The sequence below is a fragment of the Heptranchias perlo genome, chromosome 2, assembly GCF_035084215.1.
Source record: "Heptranchias perlo isolate sHepPer1 chromosome 2, sHepPer1.hap1, whole genome shotgun sequence".
Taxonomy (NCBI): domain Eukaryota; kingdom Metazoa; phylum Chordata; class Chondrichthyes; order Hexanchiformes; family Hexanchidae; genus Heptranchias; species Heptranchias perlo.
Window position 1 is genome coordinate 143,998,171 of NC_090326.1, and position 20,562 is coordinate 144,018,732.

At 43.0% G+C, this 20,562-nt stretch overlaps 1 protein-coding gene across 1 annotated transcript in view; it reads left to right on the top strand.

Annotated features, from left to right (window-relative positions):
• The window catches only part of adarb2 (adenosine deaminase RNA specific B2 (inactive)), a 603,243-nt gene that overhangs the window by 239,880 nt on the left and 342,801 nt on the right, over positions 1 to 20,562 (top strand). The window lies entirely within an intron of this gene.

Genomic DNA, 20,562 nt, shown 5'->3' on the forward strand with positions numbered 1-20,562 from the left:
TCCCACTGTTAGCACTGTGGGAGAACCTTCACCATACGGACTGCAGCGGTTCAAGAAGGCGGCTCACCACTACCTTCTCAAGAGCAATTAGGGATGGGCAATAAATGCTGGCCTTGCCAGCGATGCCCACATCTCATGAACGAATAATAAAAAAAATATAAATAGTATGACGTGGCTAATTTTTGTTGTTGATTCTAATTACCTGATGGCATTTGATTCCTGCAGTGGGGTCAACTCATGATAGAAGGCGAAAGTTTTGGTGAAGGACATAGTCAGTACTTTTCATTTTGCCTTCTATCCTTGGTAGCCTTGTGATATCAATGTCTGGTTGGTAGGGGTGGTATATGATAAATTTTGCTGCAATGATGGGTCAACTGGAATGCACTGCCTGAAAGGGTGATGGAAGCAGATTCAATAGTAACTTTCAAAAGGTAATTGGATATATACTTGAAAAGGAAAAATTTGCAAGGCTATGGGGAAAGAGCAAGGGAGTGGGACTAATTGGATAGATCTGATAGATCGGCACAGACATGATGGGCAGAATGGCCTCCTGCTGAGCTGTGTGATTCTATAACTCTAAGTCCCAGTAGTTATAATTGAAGAAGGGATATACATACTAGTATTGCAGTCATGTATCTGTCCAATGTCTGGCAGTCTAACATGAATGGGGAGGGGAAGTGACTTTGTAGTGCTGATATATCTCATCAAAATAGGCCCATGCTCCTTTACAGAGGTCAAGTTGCTCAACTGCATTGATGTCTTATGTTAAGGAGCATGCAATGCGCAGGTTAGGAGTTCCTGATTTATTCTTAATGCAGCTGAAAGTGCTCTGTGATCGTGCAGAATGTTTTATTGATACTGTAAAGAGCATGGATGAGAACGTTTGCTACTTCAACCTGCAAACTGCACGTCCTTAATGTTGAGAATGTAGATTTGGATTCAGGGGGTTCGAACAACGAAGTACTTTTGAAGCACAGGGAAACCATCCAAAATCAAATCTGAACCAAAGTCTGAATTAACCCTAGTGCTTCTACCTGGATGCTGTAGTCAAATTTCCTTCAATCAAATAACTGTAAAGAGAGATGAGTTTAAAAAGGATGGGTTAACACCTCTGTTAAAATAACAGACAGAGATCATCAACTTTGGTTTCTTCTTTGGAAAAGCCTATATGCAGCTCATAGCAAAGTCAAAACCTCAGTCCATACTGACATTTCATCGGATGATAAAATGATTATGACAGCTATTACAGAATGTGTTTACCTGACCAACATGCTATTCATTTTTATAATGTTTATATATTGATATTTTTCAAAGACTTACAATAAAGGGACATTTATGTGGCAAAGTACTTGCTATAGTTTGCTTCTCTTTTAATTATTTTTGCTTAAAAGTCTACAATGAAGTGCCAGTGACATCTTCCAGGGAGAGTTCAACAGTTCAGTCTCCCATATTACACGGGTGACCATTTTCTTTATTCCTCTTGATTGTGGGGCATTTTTATTTAAGTAAAATATTTACAAAGTATCGCAATCTGCAGTCTGAAATAAAAGCACATAAATAGCAGATAAAAGTGAAAAGACATTCGAGTGGATCTGTGTGTTGATTTCAATTTAAATTCAAATTGCAATGTTGGTCCAGGAGGCATATTTTAAAGAGTATTGAGCACATATGAGAGTAGATATAAATCTCACAGTATTCCTGATCAGAGAGGCTTTTGCTATTACATGTCGAGGCTTTCTATCAGTTCTATAGCTGACCTGTGACATGGAAAGAGATGAATATCCTCCTGCCATTTGGCTCACTAAGTAATGTGGGGGTTGATGAATCACTTCTCTCTGTGACAGCAAAATTGGAATCATCGGGTTCAGGGGCCATAACTTAGGAGAGCAAGATATGCATGGACATTGTCTCGTAACATGCTATTGAACTAAGAGATTCTTCCTTCAAACGCAGATGAATTTGCCATGAATCTAAATCAAGCCCGATTAGTCTATGGGCCTTCTAGCATTTTACTGTCTTTGTTATACACACAGCAAAATGTTTTGCAAAGCAGCAACATAAATGATATGTACAAATTCAGATGTTTTATTTAAAATAAACCCTTAGATGTTTATATTGTAAATATATATGATATGGATGTTCAATCTGTTGTCTTAGGGATAGACTTTGAGGCCTGCAAGCTCACTGCTGTTCAAATATCACATGAAAAATATTTTTAACAAAAGGCTTGAGTATTATCACTTTAATATTTTGATATTGGGCATTAATACTTATTACTAACAGTGCTTTAAAGAAAAATATTTGTATTTATATACTGCCTATTGCATCAAAATACTTCAAAACACTCCGAACAATGCCAAACTTTTGAAGTACAGTGACTCTTGTGATGTAGGTTTTCAGTATATCTGATATGGTTCCTTGTCTATAGTGCTTGAAGCTTCTCTCAATGTACTACATCTGAGTTTAGGTATTGCAATAACTCCAGATTTACTGAAACCGTAAGATTTTTACCAGTCATTGTAAAACTCATCAAAAGAAAACTTGACAAACAAATTTTCACTATTGTTTCGTTTATTCATTCTCGGGATGTGGGCATTGCTGGCAAGGACAGCATTTATTGCCCATCCCTAATCACCACAACTGAGTAGCTTCAGTGCGGTAGTTAAGAGTCAGCCACATTGGTGTGGGACTGGAGTTACAAATAGGCCAGACTGGGTAAGGATGGCAGGTTTCCATTCCTGAAGGGTATTAATGAACCAGTTGGGTTTATATGACAATCTGACAGCTTCATACTTGAGGAAGGATGTCAAGACCTTAGAGAGGGTGCAGAAGAGATTTACTAGAATGGTACCAGGGATGAGGGACTTCAGTTATGTGGAGAGACTAGAGAAGCTGGGGTTGTTCTCCTTAGAGCACAGAAGGTTAAGGGGTAATTTAACAGAGGTGTTCAAAATCATGAAGGGTTTTGATGGAGTGAATAAGGACAAATTGTTTCTAGTGGCAGAAGAGTTGGTAACCAGAGGACACAGATTCAAGGTAATTGGTAAAAGAACTAGAGGTGAGATGAGGAGAATTTTTTTTAACGCAGTGAGTTGTTATGATCTGGAGTGCACTGAATGAAAGGGTGGAGGAAGCAGATTCGATAATGGGCCATAACTTGCTGTGGCATGTTATCTAAAGGCGCCTGCCATTGGTTAGACTTGCCCTTGTTCATTTAGGTTTTTACATTTTTTGCGTGGCAAGTTGCTGAAAGTGCGAGCTGATAACATCGCAGTGAGGGAAACAGGGCATCTGGGACCTGAGTGAACAGGGCAAGCAACTGTGTATCTCCTTAACCAATCAGATTGAAGGAATGTGAAATGAACAGCGCAAGGACTGAGAAGGAAGTGTAAATTAAAGTGGGTGAATTCAATGTCAAATCAGGTACAGAAAGAGAAATAGAGTGGGAAAGAAAGATTGGATTAAGTGAGAGAGAAAAAAGAAACAAAATAGAAAGTTCAAAAAAAGTGTAAAATTTAAAATTTTACATTTTTAAAATCTCCAACAACAATTAAAACCTGAAAGAATGAGACTCCATACTTGTAATAGTTAATTTTCAGTGCGAAAGAGACTGACTAGCAGTAATTAACACTTATCACGTCATTAAAAGGGCACTTAGACTGAAATGCTCAAGATTTAACTTTCTATGACACGATTAGTTCTTATCTACTGCACAAATACAGCAACTTCACGCCATTCAATGCATTGCAATGATGAGCCAGGCAGCGAGATGCCGTTTCGCGAAGTTAACGGTGAAGCGGCGCAACTCTTGGAAATCTGCATTTAACCACACATCTGCCCCTCTCCTGAAGTTGCTGCACCATTTGCGGACAGTGCCATTAGCCTCACTGTTATTTTGACAGCAATTTATGGCCCATTAACTTTCAAAAGAGAATTGGTTAAATACTTGAAAGGGAAAAATTTGCAGACCTATGGGGAAAAAGACTAATTGAATAGCTTTTTCAAAGAAAGCCAGCATAGGCTTGATGGGCTGAATGGCCTCCTTCTGTGCTGTATCATTCTATGATTCATAATCACTTTTACTGATACTAGTTTTTATTCCCAGATACTTTTTGAAACTAAGTTTAAATTCTCAAACTGACATGGTAGGATTTGAACTTATGTTCTCAAGATTACTAGTCCAGTGATATAACCACTACGCTACCATAGTGTACTGAGTATGTGGAATACTCTAGCAAAGTTCAACGAATATTAATTGCATGTAGCAGTAAAATCTAAAAGGCTAGGGCTTTGAAGCATATAATCAGTCATTGACACTACGGAAACCCAAATAACATTTCCTTTCTGAGAGATATTCGTGCTGAAAGTACTCTTTGAGTACATTTACATTTTATTAAATAATCCATTCCATGCTTCGGGACCTTTATAGTTTGCTGGTTCGTTGATGCACCTCACTAATTCTTAACAGACAATATTGACATTTAGTGCTGCTGTGTAAACAGGCTGATTGAAGGAGACTTGCTGGTGGTTTATGCTGCGCAACATCTAATTTCACTGCAAGTTTGTCAGTCACACAGATTAACTGCTTGAACACTATCAAGCAGGCTGAAAATTTGGACCAGTTACAACCCAACAGCTAATTAATCATAGGTCATGAAAAATAGAGGGCATAATAAACCAGCCCACAGAACTCCCAATATACACTAAGGATAGAGCTGAAGGTATGTAATCCGTTATACTCTGCTACAAAGAACTTGATTTGGCTTTTAATTGATGAAAACCTCCTTGCTTCATAAAGTGCCTGATTGTTACATGTTTGGTGCTAGGCTTTTGGATTACAGACTGAACATCACTTCAGTCTTTATTGATCTGTACTAGTCTTGGCAGTCATCAGTGTTTATCATCATGGAAAATGTAGCATGGAGATGTTAAAAAGCGATTTTGTTCTCTTACTGGCTTGCTATGTCTGCACCCTCTGTGAATATGAAAATAAATGCTAGAAGTTTCAAATTGTATTGAGACTCTCTGCACCTGATTCTTAGCAATAGTGCAATTCTTTCTAATAATTACACCATTAACTAGTTTCTGTGCAAATCTGAAGCTGCATGGTTTAATTTATTTAATGTACTCTTTGTGAGATGCATCATTGGGTTCTTTGTAGTCCACTTTTATTGTTAAATGCAATGAGCCCCTTACTTACTGAACCCATGAAGCAAATGAACTGTACAAATTCAAGTGAGTGGTTAACAGGACCTAACAAATAGAGGATTGTATGATGCAACCCAAGGGAATAGTCCATAAGAACAGAAATCAATACGACATTGGAGATAAAAAAAAAGCAGTGCAAAACCATCCACTGCAAAACCAAGAACAGAGAAGAAATTGAAGTATATCAAACTCCCAACAAAGCCTGGCTTCGTGCAACAAGACAGATCAATACTATTACAAAAGGAAACCTGCACAGGCAAGCAGCCTTCTGTGTAAATCCTGAACTCTGAAGAACCAAGCAGAAAGAAAAATTAGAAAGATGGAAGTTGTGGAAGTAAAACTCCACTGAGCTCTTTTCGCACAAAGGCGGCATGTTATTAGATAACGGATCAATAGATTCAATTTGTCAATGGATTCATCCCAATCTCATTCAGGACTGCGATACAGAACTAGCGAGTACAATTTAAAACACATTTTATTAGGACTGTATAATAAAGGTCTCAGAGAGCAGACTAGAACTTCCTGGAAACAGGACATTTTAAAACGTTAAAGATGAGAAAAATAGCAAACCCAAACTTAGAGATGGCATTATATCACTTAAAGTTTTGGTTGTTATTATCAGACTGTTTTTAATTAACAGCAGACATTTCAACAAGTTAGATTTTACTTCATCCACTAAGGTTGGTCCCTGTGTGGTAGATTCTAAAGGAGAAACACTGGACCCGTTCCTCATACCTCACACTGACACTATTACAATCACTAGACCAGACACACACCTCACACTGACACTATTACAATCACTAGACCAGACACACACCTCACACTGACACTATTACAATCACTAGACCAGACACACACCTCACACTGACACCATTACAATCACTAGACCAGACACACACCTCACACTGACACCATTACAATCACTAGACCAGACACACACCTCACACTGGCACCATTACAATCACTAGACCAGACACACACCTCACACTGACACTATTACAATCACTAGACCAGACACACACCTCACACTGACACCATTACAATCACTAGACCAGACACACACCTCACACTGACACTATTACAATCACTAGACCAGACACACACCTCACACTGACACCATTACAATCACTAGACCAGACACACACCTCACACTGACACCATTACAATCACTAGACCAGACACACACCTCACACTGACACTATTACAATCACTAGACCAGACACACACCTCACACTGACACCATTACAATCACTAGACCAGACACACACCTCACACTGACACTATTACAATCACTAGACCAGACACACACCTCACACTGACACCATTACAATCACTAGACCAGACACACACCTCACACTGACACTATTACAATCACTAGACCAGACACACACCTCACACTGACACTATTACAATCACTAGGCCAGACACACACCTCACACTGACACTATTACAATCACTAGACCAGACACACACCTCACACTGACACCATTACAATCACTAGACCAGACACACACCTCACACTGACACTATTACAATCACTAGACCAGACACACACCTCACACTGACACTATTACAATCACTAGACCAGACACACACCTCACACTGACACTATTACAATCACTAGACCAGACACACACCTCACACTGGCACCATTACAATCACTAGACCAGACACACACCTCACACTGGCACCATTACAATCACTAGACCAGACACACACCTCACACTGGCACCATTACAATCACTAGACCAGACACACACCTCACACTGGCACCATTACAATCACTAGACCAGAGTTACACATCTCATACCAACACTATTACAATCACTAGACAAGAACCACACACCTCAGACTGATGCTATTACGATCACTAGACCAGAGACACATCTCACACTGAGACTATTACAATCACTAGGCCAGAGACACACCTCACACTGACATTCTCACAATCACTAGACCAGACACACACCTCACACTGACACTATTACAATCACTAGACCAGACACACACCTCACACTGACACTATTACAATCACTAGACCAGACACACACCTCACACTGGCACCATTACAATCACTAGACCAGACACACACCTCACACTGACACTATTACAATCACTAGACCAGACACACACCTCACACTGACACGATTACAATCACTAGACCAGACACACACCTCACACTGACACCATTACAATCACTAGACCAGACACACACCTCACACAGACAGAGCTGCAGCACATCCATCACACTAACAACTGCAAGATCTCATAGATAGATAGTGAAAATCTTTTGTGTATTGCTTGACCTTTTTTTTAAGTTAGCTGCATATGGAAAACCATCTCTACATTAAGAGTCTCCACCCGAAACTGCTCCTAAATCCATATAATTAATTATTTTTGCCCATTATGGAATACACATTCTCCCACATAATGATGCACCCCATTTACCGAAACCCAGAAAGCTTAAGGACCATTTGGCCAGTACTGAGATTTAGACATTCCCCTCTGCTCAGGTTTAACCAACTAAAACCACAAAGCTTACTAACACAGAGCATTGGTAAGCTTCCTGCTTGTCCAACTTTGACCTGTTAGGAATCTTACAACACCAGGTTATAGTCCAACAATTTTATTTTGAGATTCCGTACATTTGTCCACCCCAGTCCATCACCGGCATCTCCACATCTTGGCCTGTTAAGGCATTGTTCTCCAGGCTTACCTGGAGTCAATTAGGAACAATCCCAGCCCCAGTCCCCAGGGCAAAGTCTACCCTGCCAGGTCCCAGGTTGCTTGTTCGACCATCAATGGTGGCCTTGTAGACCTGCCTGTCTTAGGGACTGTGTCGCATTTACTGAATCTCCCTTAGGTGATCAACTTAGTTTCAATCTCCCATCACCAGCCATCTTGGAGCTAACTCGAAGCTAAAGAGATCACATTTACACATGACAATAAATATTAAAATACGCTAATATATTCATTGATTATAATTAAAAGAAATAGAATCAGGTAAAATTAGACTTTTAAAAACATCTACACTTAAAGACTTTGTCGTTGGCAGATTTCTGTTCTTAATTCATTGACTAAACTGGACCTAATGCTAATGAGCCTAATCCTAATGAGGCTGTCTCACTGTGTCTTTTGTAAACTTTTGAGATGAATAGACATTTTCTCACTGAAAATGAGCACAGCTTCCTTAAGGGAGGAAACTCAACATTCTACAGAAGGCAGATGCTTTCAGTTTTAGCACGAGTTCAATGATGGACAACAAAATTAAACTGTGGAGACATTTTTCCTTGTTTAAGTGAAGCACAGTTCCACTATTCTGCACTTGATTTTCTTCCATTTTCACAAGTACCCTTACTCAAATTGGAGTCGAATGTGTATTTTTTTAGAACAATGCAAGGCTGGTTAATGATGTCAGCTCTCTGAATCCTCACCGTGTTTTATAAATATAATTTATTAAGAGTTCTATCAAAAAGGGGGCACTTATATTTAAGGTTAATTTTACTGGGAAATTACCAATAAGTATTAACATGTACCAGACGGCACCTTTGTCCGATAGCCTATTTAGTCTACATTTCAATTTCTTTTAGCACTATCCTTAATTAAGGAACGGTGACCAATGAATAACACGGGTAGTGTGTAGGAGTTGGGCAGGGGGATAGGACCCCACACATGCCAGCTCGCCAGAGGGCAACATCACCTACTAGCTCTGCTGCAGAGGACTCAGATGTAGACTTAGAGGGCCCAGGCTACCGAAGAAAGCTGATGGGCATCCATCGGGAAATGCTAGGTGCACTGGGCAGCCTGCCAGTGTGCTTGTGCCCCTGCTCCTGTACACTTTTTCTAGCCTAGCTTCTAAAGTACACATGGTGGCAGTCTCTGTGGGTCAGATCGAGTGACGCTCACATACATCTTCCTGAGTGGCAGAAGGGAGTCGAAGTTTTCAGCACCTGAAATGAAAGAGAGGGACAAGGGGTAGCTTTTAGTGTGAAGAGAGAGCAGAGAGAGAGATGAGTGGCTGGGTGAAAGCAGCTGCAGTTTGTCATGCAGAGCGTGTAGGGGTGCGATAGAAGTAAGACGGGAAAAAGAGAATTAAGCATGAAGAAACCCTGTGTGATGTCTCCTCCAGCATTGCCACTTGCCACGGCCATGAGCCTCCCCCTGCCCGTGATGGCTGGCATCTTTGCTTCCAGAGGAGTCAGAGTGTGCAGGCAGCCTCGGCCTCCTCCAGTGGCAGCCTCCTGCCGCCTGTTGTGCATGAGTTTTTCTTGTAAGAAAGAAGGGAGCGTGTTCGTGACACCCTTGCGAGATTTGAGAATATGCCTGCCATGGTCAAATAGTTTGTATACTGTGTGGAAGATGTGAGGTGTGGGGATGTGAGGGTTGCATTGGTGGTCAGAGTAGGAGTTGTAGAGTGTGTGAACGTGAGGAGGAGGAGGTGGAGTGGGGTGCAGTGCAGTGATTGTAGGAGAATGAAGGGATGCGGGGGAGGCAAGTGTTGTAGGTCGTGAGGTGTTGGAGGTGTGAGTAGAGAGTAATTGATGTGCGAGGTAAGAGTCTTACCTTCAGAACTCTGGTGAGGTCGTAGAATTTTTTCCTGCATTGCAGCCATGTCCTGGGATCTAAGGTCCTGTCATTGACCTCCTCTACAGCCTCTTTCCATTGCCAGTGAAGGTGTGCCTGGAAGGCTTTCTGTCCTCCGGGGGAACAGGATATCCCTCATCCTGTCGACACCCTGGAACTGGTGCCTCCAAGGCTGCATCCGAGAACCTCCTTCTGTGTTGTAAAATTCTGTGCTTCTAACTATAGAAATTCTGATGGGGTGAGTGTAGATTGTCTTTATCTAAGTTGGAATAAAAGCTTTTAAAGTAGGCAAATACTGTGCTTTTCATTTATTTCAATTGCTTACTGATAATAGACAACCAGGAAAGAAAGGCAAGGCAGCAGTAACACAATAAAAGGGTTTTAGTGATATTGGAAACGACACATAAGGGTCAAGTATGTTTTTTCTCTTCTCAATTTTTCCCCATCTCTTCTGAAGGCCCTGAATTTTACTGGGGAACAGTTTCACAGATACCAGCAACCCTACAGTATTGCACCCAAGTGCCATTCTATGTGTGAGTCCATACAGTGATGTGTTAGCTGGCAATTCAACTTTGGAAAGCATCACAGCTAAGCCAAAACCTGTCTTCGCTCAATGTTCACACAAGCAGGGGCCAGTATCCGCAATCAGGAGCTCGTTTGTTCCTAGTGCTGGAGGACTGAGGCCCATTTTAGTGTCTCAACTTTTGCTACTGTAGCACAGATTAGGGATCGAACCCAGGACTTTCTTGGTTTGTATAGCTCAGTTCTACACTGGGTCTATTTTGCTGCTGAGGCATTGAGGAAACTTAGCTCAAGAGCTTCATCTATATAACCAAGATTGATCACTGCTTTAAATGAACTCGGTGTATTTTATATATATACTGGAGCAATACAATAGTTTTTTGATATTTTTAACATAAGCGTTGCCTTTCCCATTTTCCATATTTGTCCACTTCCTTCATTTCTGAGCGCTATACCATGTGAGCTCAGTGAAAGGGTGTTATAAGGCTTTGTGATGAAATCAGATGAAATGTGACATTATTCTGAAACTGGTAACAAGGTTTTACAAGTCTGTTACCTCAGAGGTAGAAGGGTTGCTGCAGCATGTTACTGGATTGTCTCACATCTCCAATATATGATGGATGTTTGGAGAGACTCATGGGATCTATACAGTTGCTGCTGGCAGGAGCCTTTAAATCCGACAGTGGTGTGTTGCATCACGAACTAATTTATTTATCATACCATTTAAAGAAACCAACGTGCTGAAAGTCCACAATTCTCAATCCTTTCTGGAGTACATCTTTCCTTGTTCAACAATCCCTGCGGCTGAAAGTATAAAGCACTGAGTAATGAAGCTTGCAGTACGGTAGAGCAGGGAGGCTGACAGACCTCGGCACTTCAAAATGTGACTACATGCCTTGCCTGACATGTTTCATGAACCATCAAAGGTTCAGATACTTACACTCAAATCACTCTTATGCTTTGCAGGGGCTGAAATGTCTACACTGCCATAAACACTGCAATCCTCTTTCCTCAGTGCTTGGTAACTTTATTTTCTTTCAGAATTGAAGATTGGGGATCATTGAATCACAACCAAATCCTTGTCAAGTACGAACTGTTCAAATCACCATTTCCCATATACGCTAACCTGGAAGCTAACAGAAGCTGACCAACATCTTTGTAAAAGCTAATAGCTCAAAACCAGCCCTGAATATAGTCCTTATGGTATGTGAAGACAAGGGGTTTAGACTGAAAATGCAGTGGAAAATGTGTTTGTTATAACTTAAATTGCATATACATCCAATATTCCTTGATTTTTATTGCAAGAAAAAGCCCCACTAAATTTGCAGCTATGATGAATTTAGAAATTACTGAAGGGGGCAAGGGGTGTGAGTCCTGAAGATATGAAATTTATTTTCTAGATCTGGGGGGCATCTCTTCCTCTGAAAATTTAGACTTTTGACACTTTATTTGGTGCATTTTCCAATATTTTGGAACTGACTGTATTCTGCAATTTAAGCAAAAACTAACTTTTCCTGGAAGGCTCACAGATATTTTAAAAATGAAAAGAAAAGTAGTCGTACAATTTTCAGTACAATTTAACAGAGTGGCTCTCACTTGGTAACTATCCCAAAATATATATTAATTTGTGAACTGAACCCTTTTACAACCTGCATCTACAATAATTCCTACTGGCACAGTGCATTCTACATTCACAAGATATAACTAGCTCACCTGTTGCTGTCTCAGGCTCCACAGGGGCAGGCAGAGCATTACCTTGACTGAGGGTGTACTGATTTAACCACTTTTACTTTTTAAGGGTTATTTTTAGTCTCGGATGTGGGCGTTGCTGGCAAGGCAGCAGTTATTACCCATTTCTAATTGCCCTTGAGAAGGTGGTGGTGAGCCTTCTCTTTGAACCACTGCAGTCCTTGTGGGGATGGTGCTGCCGCAATGATGTTAGGAAGGGAATTTCAGGATACCGACCCAGCGACGAGGAAGGGAAGGTGATATACGTCCAAGTCAGAATGGTGTATGACTTGGAGGTGATGACATTCCCACAACATTGCTGCTCTTGTCCTTCTCGGTGGTAGAGGTCACAGGGTGAGTGATGCTGTTGAAGTAACCTTGGTGAGTTGCTGCTGTGCAGCCTGTAGATCGTATATACTGCAGGCACAGTGCACTGGTGGTGGACAACGTGGATACTTAGTAGTTCCAGGAGGAATTAAGGTGAAGCAATATATCAAAACAAAACCATAGAGCCAAGTTCTGATGAAAGATCAGACACAAACATTAACTTGTCTTTCCCTCTATTACAAGCTGATCAACTTGCTGCACATTTCAAATATTTTCTGTTTTTAACATGAGGTTAAAAATTACTGTTGCCAATAATAGCAGACTTACACTAAACACATTCATGTGACGTATCTTTGTTTGCTATTTAGCGGAGGGCTTAAAATAAAAATGTTGGCTCCCTCTGTGTTAAAGGAATATCACACAAACGTGTTAAGTATTCATCAGCTAATAGCATTTTCCAACCTGCTCTTTTGATCATTTCATAAAAGCTTTTATTTTACTGGAGGTAAAGTCATCATACACTGCAATCATTAAAAAAATTAAAGGGGAAGGAAACATGATTGGGAGGTACAGGCACACGGGAGCACAACTTTGTACTGTCAGGTGGACCTGATTGATTGCCTCCAGTCAATGCTTTGTAATGTTGTTCTGTTATTGATTATTAATGTCACTGCTCACATTTCCCCATGGATGTTGACTGCTCTAATACAGATGGTGCAGCCTCTCACCTTGGTCACTGCAACGTAACAAAACACCTCCAGCTTGTGTGCGTAAACAAACCGAAAACAGCTTTCAAAGTTGTAGAAAGTAACTGGGCTCTACAACTCACCAACAAACCAATTCGATGGTCTGCATCACACATCACAGCAGCGCACTGTAGTAAAACTCTGTATATGGGAATCTTAGTTCATTTAACAAAAAAAAATGACACTAACATTCATCGCCATGCCCTATTTAATTTTTAAACTCTGGCAACTCTGCAAGTGCAGTCTCAAATACTCAAATAAAGCGACTCTTTGCATTCAGTCTAAGAAACAGCCTACTTATCTCAAAAAAGCACCTGCAACTGGCCTTCAAGAAGATAAACTTTCATGAGCCAAATATATGCCAGAATATCGCTTTGAAGAAAATGAAAAGTTTTTTATTAGCCGCATTTTAGCAGATTATTGGTTCTATATAACTTATTTGGAGACATGCACAGAATGAGCACATCTGTAACTGTAACTCTCAGAAAACATCAGCTAATCTTAAAATGTCTGTGCACATCCAACAGTGGGAAAAAGTTGCTTCTGTCATCAAATAAATCATAATTTGGGCCTAGTTTTAAGAGCCAGAATCTATCTGTTACCAAGCCGAAGCCAAATATAATCCAGACAAACTCAAAATATTAACTGGGGACATTTTAGACAACATAACTTCTACCCCTTTATTCCCAATAAGCTTTTTTGGCAATTGATTTGGCACAAACTTTTTTTTTAACAAACGCTTTGATTTAATTTTACAGCACTTATGTACTGCACTATGACATTTTGTGCACTAAATGTTTTTACTTTTAGTCAAACAAGTTGAATGTTAATGTAAACTGTATTTTCATTGGAATTATTTTGTTTACCTAAGGTAAAAAGTCAGAAGGGATTTTGTTTTTACTTTTATTCATATGGTAAAGTAAGAATTCCCTCAACGTATCCACCACAACATGGGGCTTGATTTTCGCACCCCCGAGCGGGTGCGTTCGTGGCGGGGGGGCTGCGAAAATCGGGGATTCCCTGGGCGGGTCCGGAGCCCGGCTCCAACCCGCCCACTTCCAGGTTCCCCAGTGACGCGCTGACATGCACGCGCAGCCCCCGCATGTGGGACTCCCACCGGCAATTAAAGCCGGCAGGGTGCCACTTAAAGTACTCATTAAGGTATTTCAGGTCGTTTAGAGACCTGATTAACCTGACATTTTAGGAGGGGTGGGATTTTGCAAACAATTGGGACTGTTTCCCGTACTGGGGGAAACACTCCCAGTTCAAATGGACGTGTTGCAGCCATCAGCCTGTGGCAGCTGCAAAGGTCCATTTGACAGGTGGGGGGACGGGGGAGACCCTCACTCATTGCAGGAGGCCACTCTGTCACTTTGGATAAAGTTTGGCCTCCACCACCCTCCTCCTAACAATAAAATTCACCAACTTGCACACTTACCCCGGTGTCCAGACACATGTACCGACCTTGCAGACCCCCTCAAATGTACATCTTCCGGATGGGTGCCGCCATAGCTGCAGTTATGTCCTCCACGGAGGACGAACAGCATCACCAGCCTCGCCGGCCACGCCGTCCACCTCTGACACGTGGAGCCTCACAACATATCCACCTGCACACAGCATTGTGGCACTGGAGCTGCGGATGGATTCATTAAGGAGCATTCGCGATGCTGAGAACGTCGTGGATAGCACGTTGAGTGAGATTGTCACACCGCAGGTAAAGGTTGTACAGGCAGGAAGTAATTGGGTGACCACCAGGCAGAGTAAGAGGAGCAGGCAGGCAGTGCAGGGGTCCCCTGTGGCCGTCCCCCTCTCAAACAAATATACCGCTTTGGATATTGTTGAGGGGGATGACTTATCAGGGGAAGGCAGCAGCAGCCAAGTTCCTGGCACCAGGGGTAGCTCTGCTGCACAGGCTGGGAGGAAAAAGAGTGGAAGAGCTATAGTGGTAGGGGATTCTATCGTAAGGGGAACAGACAGGCGTTTCTGTGGCCGTAAACGTGACTCCAGGATGGTTTGTTGCCTCCCTGGTGCCAGGGTCATGGATGTCACTGAGCGGCTACAGGGCATTCTCAAGGGGGAGGGTGAGCAGGCAGAGGTCGTGGTCCACATTGGGACCAACGACATAGGTAGGAAGGGAGATGAGGTCCTGCATCAAGAATTTAGGGAGCCAGGTAGCAGATTAAAGAGCAGGACCTCAAAGGTTGTAATCTCTGGATTACTCCCAGTGCCACGGGCTAGTGAGTATAGAAATAGGAGGATAGAACAGATGAATGCGTGGCTAAAGAGTTGGTGCAGGAGGGAGGGTTTCAGTTTCCTGGATCACTGGGCCTGCTTCTGGGGAAGGTGGGACTTGTACAAGTCGGACGGGTTGCACCTGAACCAGAGCGGGACAAATATCCTTGCGGGGAGGTTTGCTAGCACTGTTGGGGGGGTTTAAACTAACTTGGCAGGGGGATGGGATACAGAGTGGAGCTACAATAGGGGGTGATGTGCAGCCAAATATAGAGAAAAAAACAAGTCAGCTTGGAAGACAGGGCAAATATGTGAGGGCAAGGCTGGATGGCATCTATTTTAATGCAAGGAGTCTTGCGAATAAGGTGGATGAACTGAAGGTGTTGATAAACAGATGGGAGTATGATATTGTTGCTGTCACAGAGACATGGTTGAGGGAGGGGCAAGACTGGCAGCTCAATATTCCGGGGTACAGAATCTTCAGGCGAGACAGAGGGGGAGGTATAAGAGGAGGGGGGGGTTGCAATATTAATTAAAGAATCAATGACTGCCATAAGGAGGGATGATATATTAGCAGGTTCCTCTAATGAGGCCATATGGGTGGAGCTTAAAAACAAAAAGGGGGCAAGCACTTTGATGGGAGTGTACTATAGGCCCCCAAACAGTCAGGGGGAGATCGAGGAACAGATATGTAGGCAAATCTCAGAAAATTGTACAAATAATAGGGTAATAATAGTGGGGGATTTCAACTTCCCCAATATTAACTGGGATACTCAGAGTGTAAAAGGCTTAGAGGGTACAAAATTCTTAACGTGCATCCAGGAGAGCTTTTTGAGCCAGCATGTAGAAAGTCCTACAAGAGAGGGGGCGGTACTGGACCTAATTCTAGGGAATGTGGCCGGCCAAGTGGAAGAAGTGCTAGTAGGTGAGCACTTTGGTGACAGTGACCATAATTCGGTGAGATTTAAGGTGGTCATGGAAAAGCATAGGGAGGGGCCGGAAATAAAGGTTCTAAATTGGGGGAAGGCCGATTTTAATAGGATAAGGCAGGATCTGGCCAAAATGGACTGGGATCAGCTGCTTGAAGGAAAATCCGCATCGGAGCAATGGGAGTCTTTCAGAAGGGAGATTGAGACCATACAATGGCAACATGTTCCCGTAAAGGTCAAGGGTGGTTCCAAGAACTCCAGGGAACCTTGGATGTCAGGGGATATACGAGAATGGATTAGGAAGAAAAGGAGGGCTTTTGGCAGATACAAAAGGCTAAAGACGGAGGAAGCCCTAGAGGAGTACAAAAAGTGCAGGGGGATACTTAAAAAAGAAATTAGGAGATCAAGGAGGGGCCATGAAATAACACTGGCGAGCAAAATAAAGGAAAATCCTAAGATGTTTTATAAGTATATTAAGGGTAAGAGGATGACTAGGGAAAAAATAGGGCCCATTAGGGACAAAAATGGCAATCTGTGTGTGGAGCCGGCAGATGTAGGAGGGGTTCTAAATGAATTTTTTGCATCTGTTTTCACGATGGAGAAGGACGATGTAGACATAGAAATACGGCAGGGGGACTGTGATACACTCGAACATATTAACATCGAGCGGGAGGAGGTATTGGCGGTTTTAGCAGGCCTAAAAATGGATAAATCCCCAGGCCCGGACGAAATGTATCCCAGGCTACTGTGTGAGGCAAAGAGGAGATTGCGGGGGCTCTAACACATATATTCAGAACCTCTCTGGCCACAGGGGATGTGCCAGAGGACTGGAGAACCGCTAATGTAGTACCATTATTCAAGAAGGAGAGTAGGGAAAAACCGGGGAACTACAGGCCAGTGAGCCTAACATCAGTGGTAGGAAAATTATTGGAAAAAATTCTGAAGGACAAAATTAGTCTCCACTTGGAGAAGCAAGGATTAATCAGGGATAGTCAACATGGCTTTGTCAAGGGAAGATCATGTCTGACTAATTTGATTCAATTTTTTGAGGGGGTGACTAGGCGTATGGATGAGGGTAACGCAGTGGATGTGGTATACATGGATTTCAGTAAGGCCTTCGATAAAGTCCCCCACAGGAGACTGGTCAAGAAGGTACGAGCCCATGGAATCCAGGGTGCCTTGGCACTTTGGATACAAAACTGGCTTAGTGGCAGAAGGCAGAGGGTGATGGTCGAAGGTTGTTTTTGTGACTGGAAGCCTGTGGCCAGTGGGGTACCACAGGGATCGGTGCTGGGTCCCTTGCTGTTTGTGGTCTACATTAATGACTTGGATATGAATGTAAAAGGTATGATCAGTAAGTTCGCTGATGATACAAAGATTGGTAGGGTGGTAAATAGCGAGGAGGATAGCCTCAGTCTGCAGGACGATATAGATGGGTTGGTCAGATGGGCGGAACAGTGGCAAATGGAATTTAACCCGGAAAGGTGCGAGGTGATGCACTTTGGAGGGACTAACAAGGCAAGGGAATACACAATGAATGGGAGGACCCTAGGCAAGACAGAGGGTCAGAGGGATCTTGGTGTGCAAGTTCACAGATCCCTGAAGGCGGCGGAACAGGTAGATAAGGTGGTAAAGAAGGCATATGGGATACTTGCCTTTATTAGCCGAGGCATAGAATATAGGAGCAAGGAGGTTATGATGGAGCTGTATAAAACACTGGTTAGGCCACAGCTGGAGTACTGTGTGCAGTTCTGGTCGCCACACTACAGGAAGGATGTGATCGCTTTGGAGAGGGTGCAGAGGAGATTCACCAGGATGTTACCAGGGCTGGAGCGCTTCAGCTATGAAGAGAGACTGGGAAGATTGGGTTTGTTTTCCTTGGAGCAGAGGAGGCTGAGGGGGGACATGATTGAGGTGTACAAAATTATGAGGGGCACAGATAGGATGGATACTAAGGAGCTTTTTCCCTTCGTTCAGGATTCTATAACAAGGGGACATAGATTCAAGGTAAAAGGCGGGAGGTTTAGAGGGGATTTGAGAAAGAACTTTTTCACCCAGAGAGTTGTTGGAGTCTGGAACTCACTGTCTGGGGGGGTTGTGGAGGCGGGAACCCTCACAGCATTCAAGAAGCATTTGGATGAGCACTTGAAATGCCATAGCATACAAGGCTACGGACCAAATGCTGGAATATGGGATTAGAGTAGACAGGGCTTGATGGCCGGCGCGGACACGATGGGCCGAAGGGCCTCTATCTGTGCTGTATAACTCTATGACTCTATGACTCTATGACAACTGAGCAGGCTATAGGGCTGCTCAAGATGCGCTTCAGGTGCCTTGATCGTTCTGGGGGAGCGCCTCAATACGCGCCACACAGAGTGGGACCCATTATAGAGATCTAGGAGTACAGGTTAATAGCTCCTTGAAAGTGGAGTCACAGGTGGATAGGGTGGTGAAGAAGGCATTCAGCATGCTTGGTTTCATTGGTCAGAACATTGAATACAGGAGTTGGGATGTCTTGTTGAAGTTGTACAAGACATTAGTAAGGCCACACTTGGAATACTGTGTACAGTTCTGGTCACCCTATTATAGAAAGGATATTATTAAACTAGAAAGAGTGCAGAAAAGATTTACTAGGATGCTACCGGGACTTGATGGTTTGACTTATAGGGAGAGGTTGGATCGACTGAGACTTTTTTCCCTGGAGAGTAGGAGGTTTAGGGGTGATCTTATAGAAGTCTATAAAATAATGAGGGGCAGAGATAAGGTCGATAGTCAAAATCTTTTCCCAAAGGTACGGAAGTCTATAACGAGGGGATGTAGATTTAAGGTGAGAGGAGAGAGATACAAAAGGGTCCAGAGGGGCAATTTTTTCACTCAAAGGGTGGTGAGTGTCTGGAACGAGCTGCCAGAGGCACTAGTAGAGGCGGATACAATTTTGTCTTTTAAAAAGCATTTGGACAGTTACATGGGTAAGATGGGTATAGAGGGATATGGGCCAAGTGCAGGTAATTGGGACGAGCTTAGTGGTATAAACTGGGCGACATGGACATGTTGGGCCGAAGGGCCTGTTTCCATGTTGTAAACTTCTATGATTCTATCGTCGTCTGTTGTGCCCTGCACAACATGGCACAACAGAGAGGGGTGCCGCTGGAGGAGGCCCCATCCACATCTGCCACCCACATTGAGGACGAGGAGGAGGAGGAACAACCTATGGGCTTAACAGCGGCTCACCTGGCTGCTTGTGAGGCCAGGGAGTCACTGATATGTGAATGGTTCTCCTAACATCAGACTGTGTGACGAGTCCAGTCCTCATCACCTGGACAGAGGAGTGGCCACACCAGCCCCATCCCCTGCCCCCTGCACAAAACAGTGGTGCAAGATTATTGCTCAAGATGAAGAATCACTGGATTGGGGGTAATATTCTGGCATGGGTGGAGGATTGCTTATCGAACAGGAAGCAGAGAGTTGGGATAAATGGTTCATTCTCGGACTGGCAACCAGTAGCCAGTGGTGTTCCGCAGGGGTCGGTGCTGGGTCCCCAACTCTTTACAATCTATATTAACGATTTGGAGGAGGGGACCGAGTGTAACATATCAAAGTTTGCAGATGATACAAAGATGGGAGGGAAAGTGGAGAGTGAAGGAGGACACAAAAAACCTACAAGGGGATATAGACAGGCTGGGTGAGTGGGCGGAGATTTGGCAGATGCAATACAATATTGGAAAATGTGATTTTTCCTGCACTTTGGCAGGAAAAATCAGGGAGCAAGTTATTATCTTAATGGCGAGAAACTGGAAAGTACTGCAGTACAAAGGGATCTGGGGGTCCTCGTGCAAGAAAATCAAAAAGTTAGTATGCAGGTGCAGCAGGTGATCAAGAAGGCCAATGGAATGTTGGCTTTTATTGCGAGGGGGATAGAATATAAAAACAGGGAGGTATTGCTGCAGTTATATAAGGTATTGGTGAGACCGCACCTGGAATACTGCATACAGTTTTGGTGTCCATACTTAAGAAAAGACATACTTGCTCTCGAGGCAGTACAAAGAAGGTTCACTCAGTTCATCCCGGGGATGAGGGGGTGGACATATGAGGAGAGGTGGAGTAGATTGGGACTCTTCTCATTGGAGTTCAGAAGAATGAGAGGCGATCTTATTGAAACATATAAGATTGTAAAGGGGCTTGATCGGGTGGATGCGGTAAGGATGTTCCCAAGGATGGGTGAAACTAGAACGAGGGGGCATAATCTTAGAATAAGGGGCTGCTCTTTCAAAACTGAGATGAGGAGA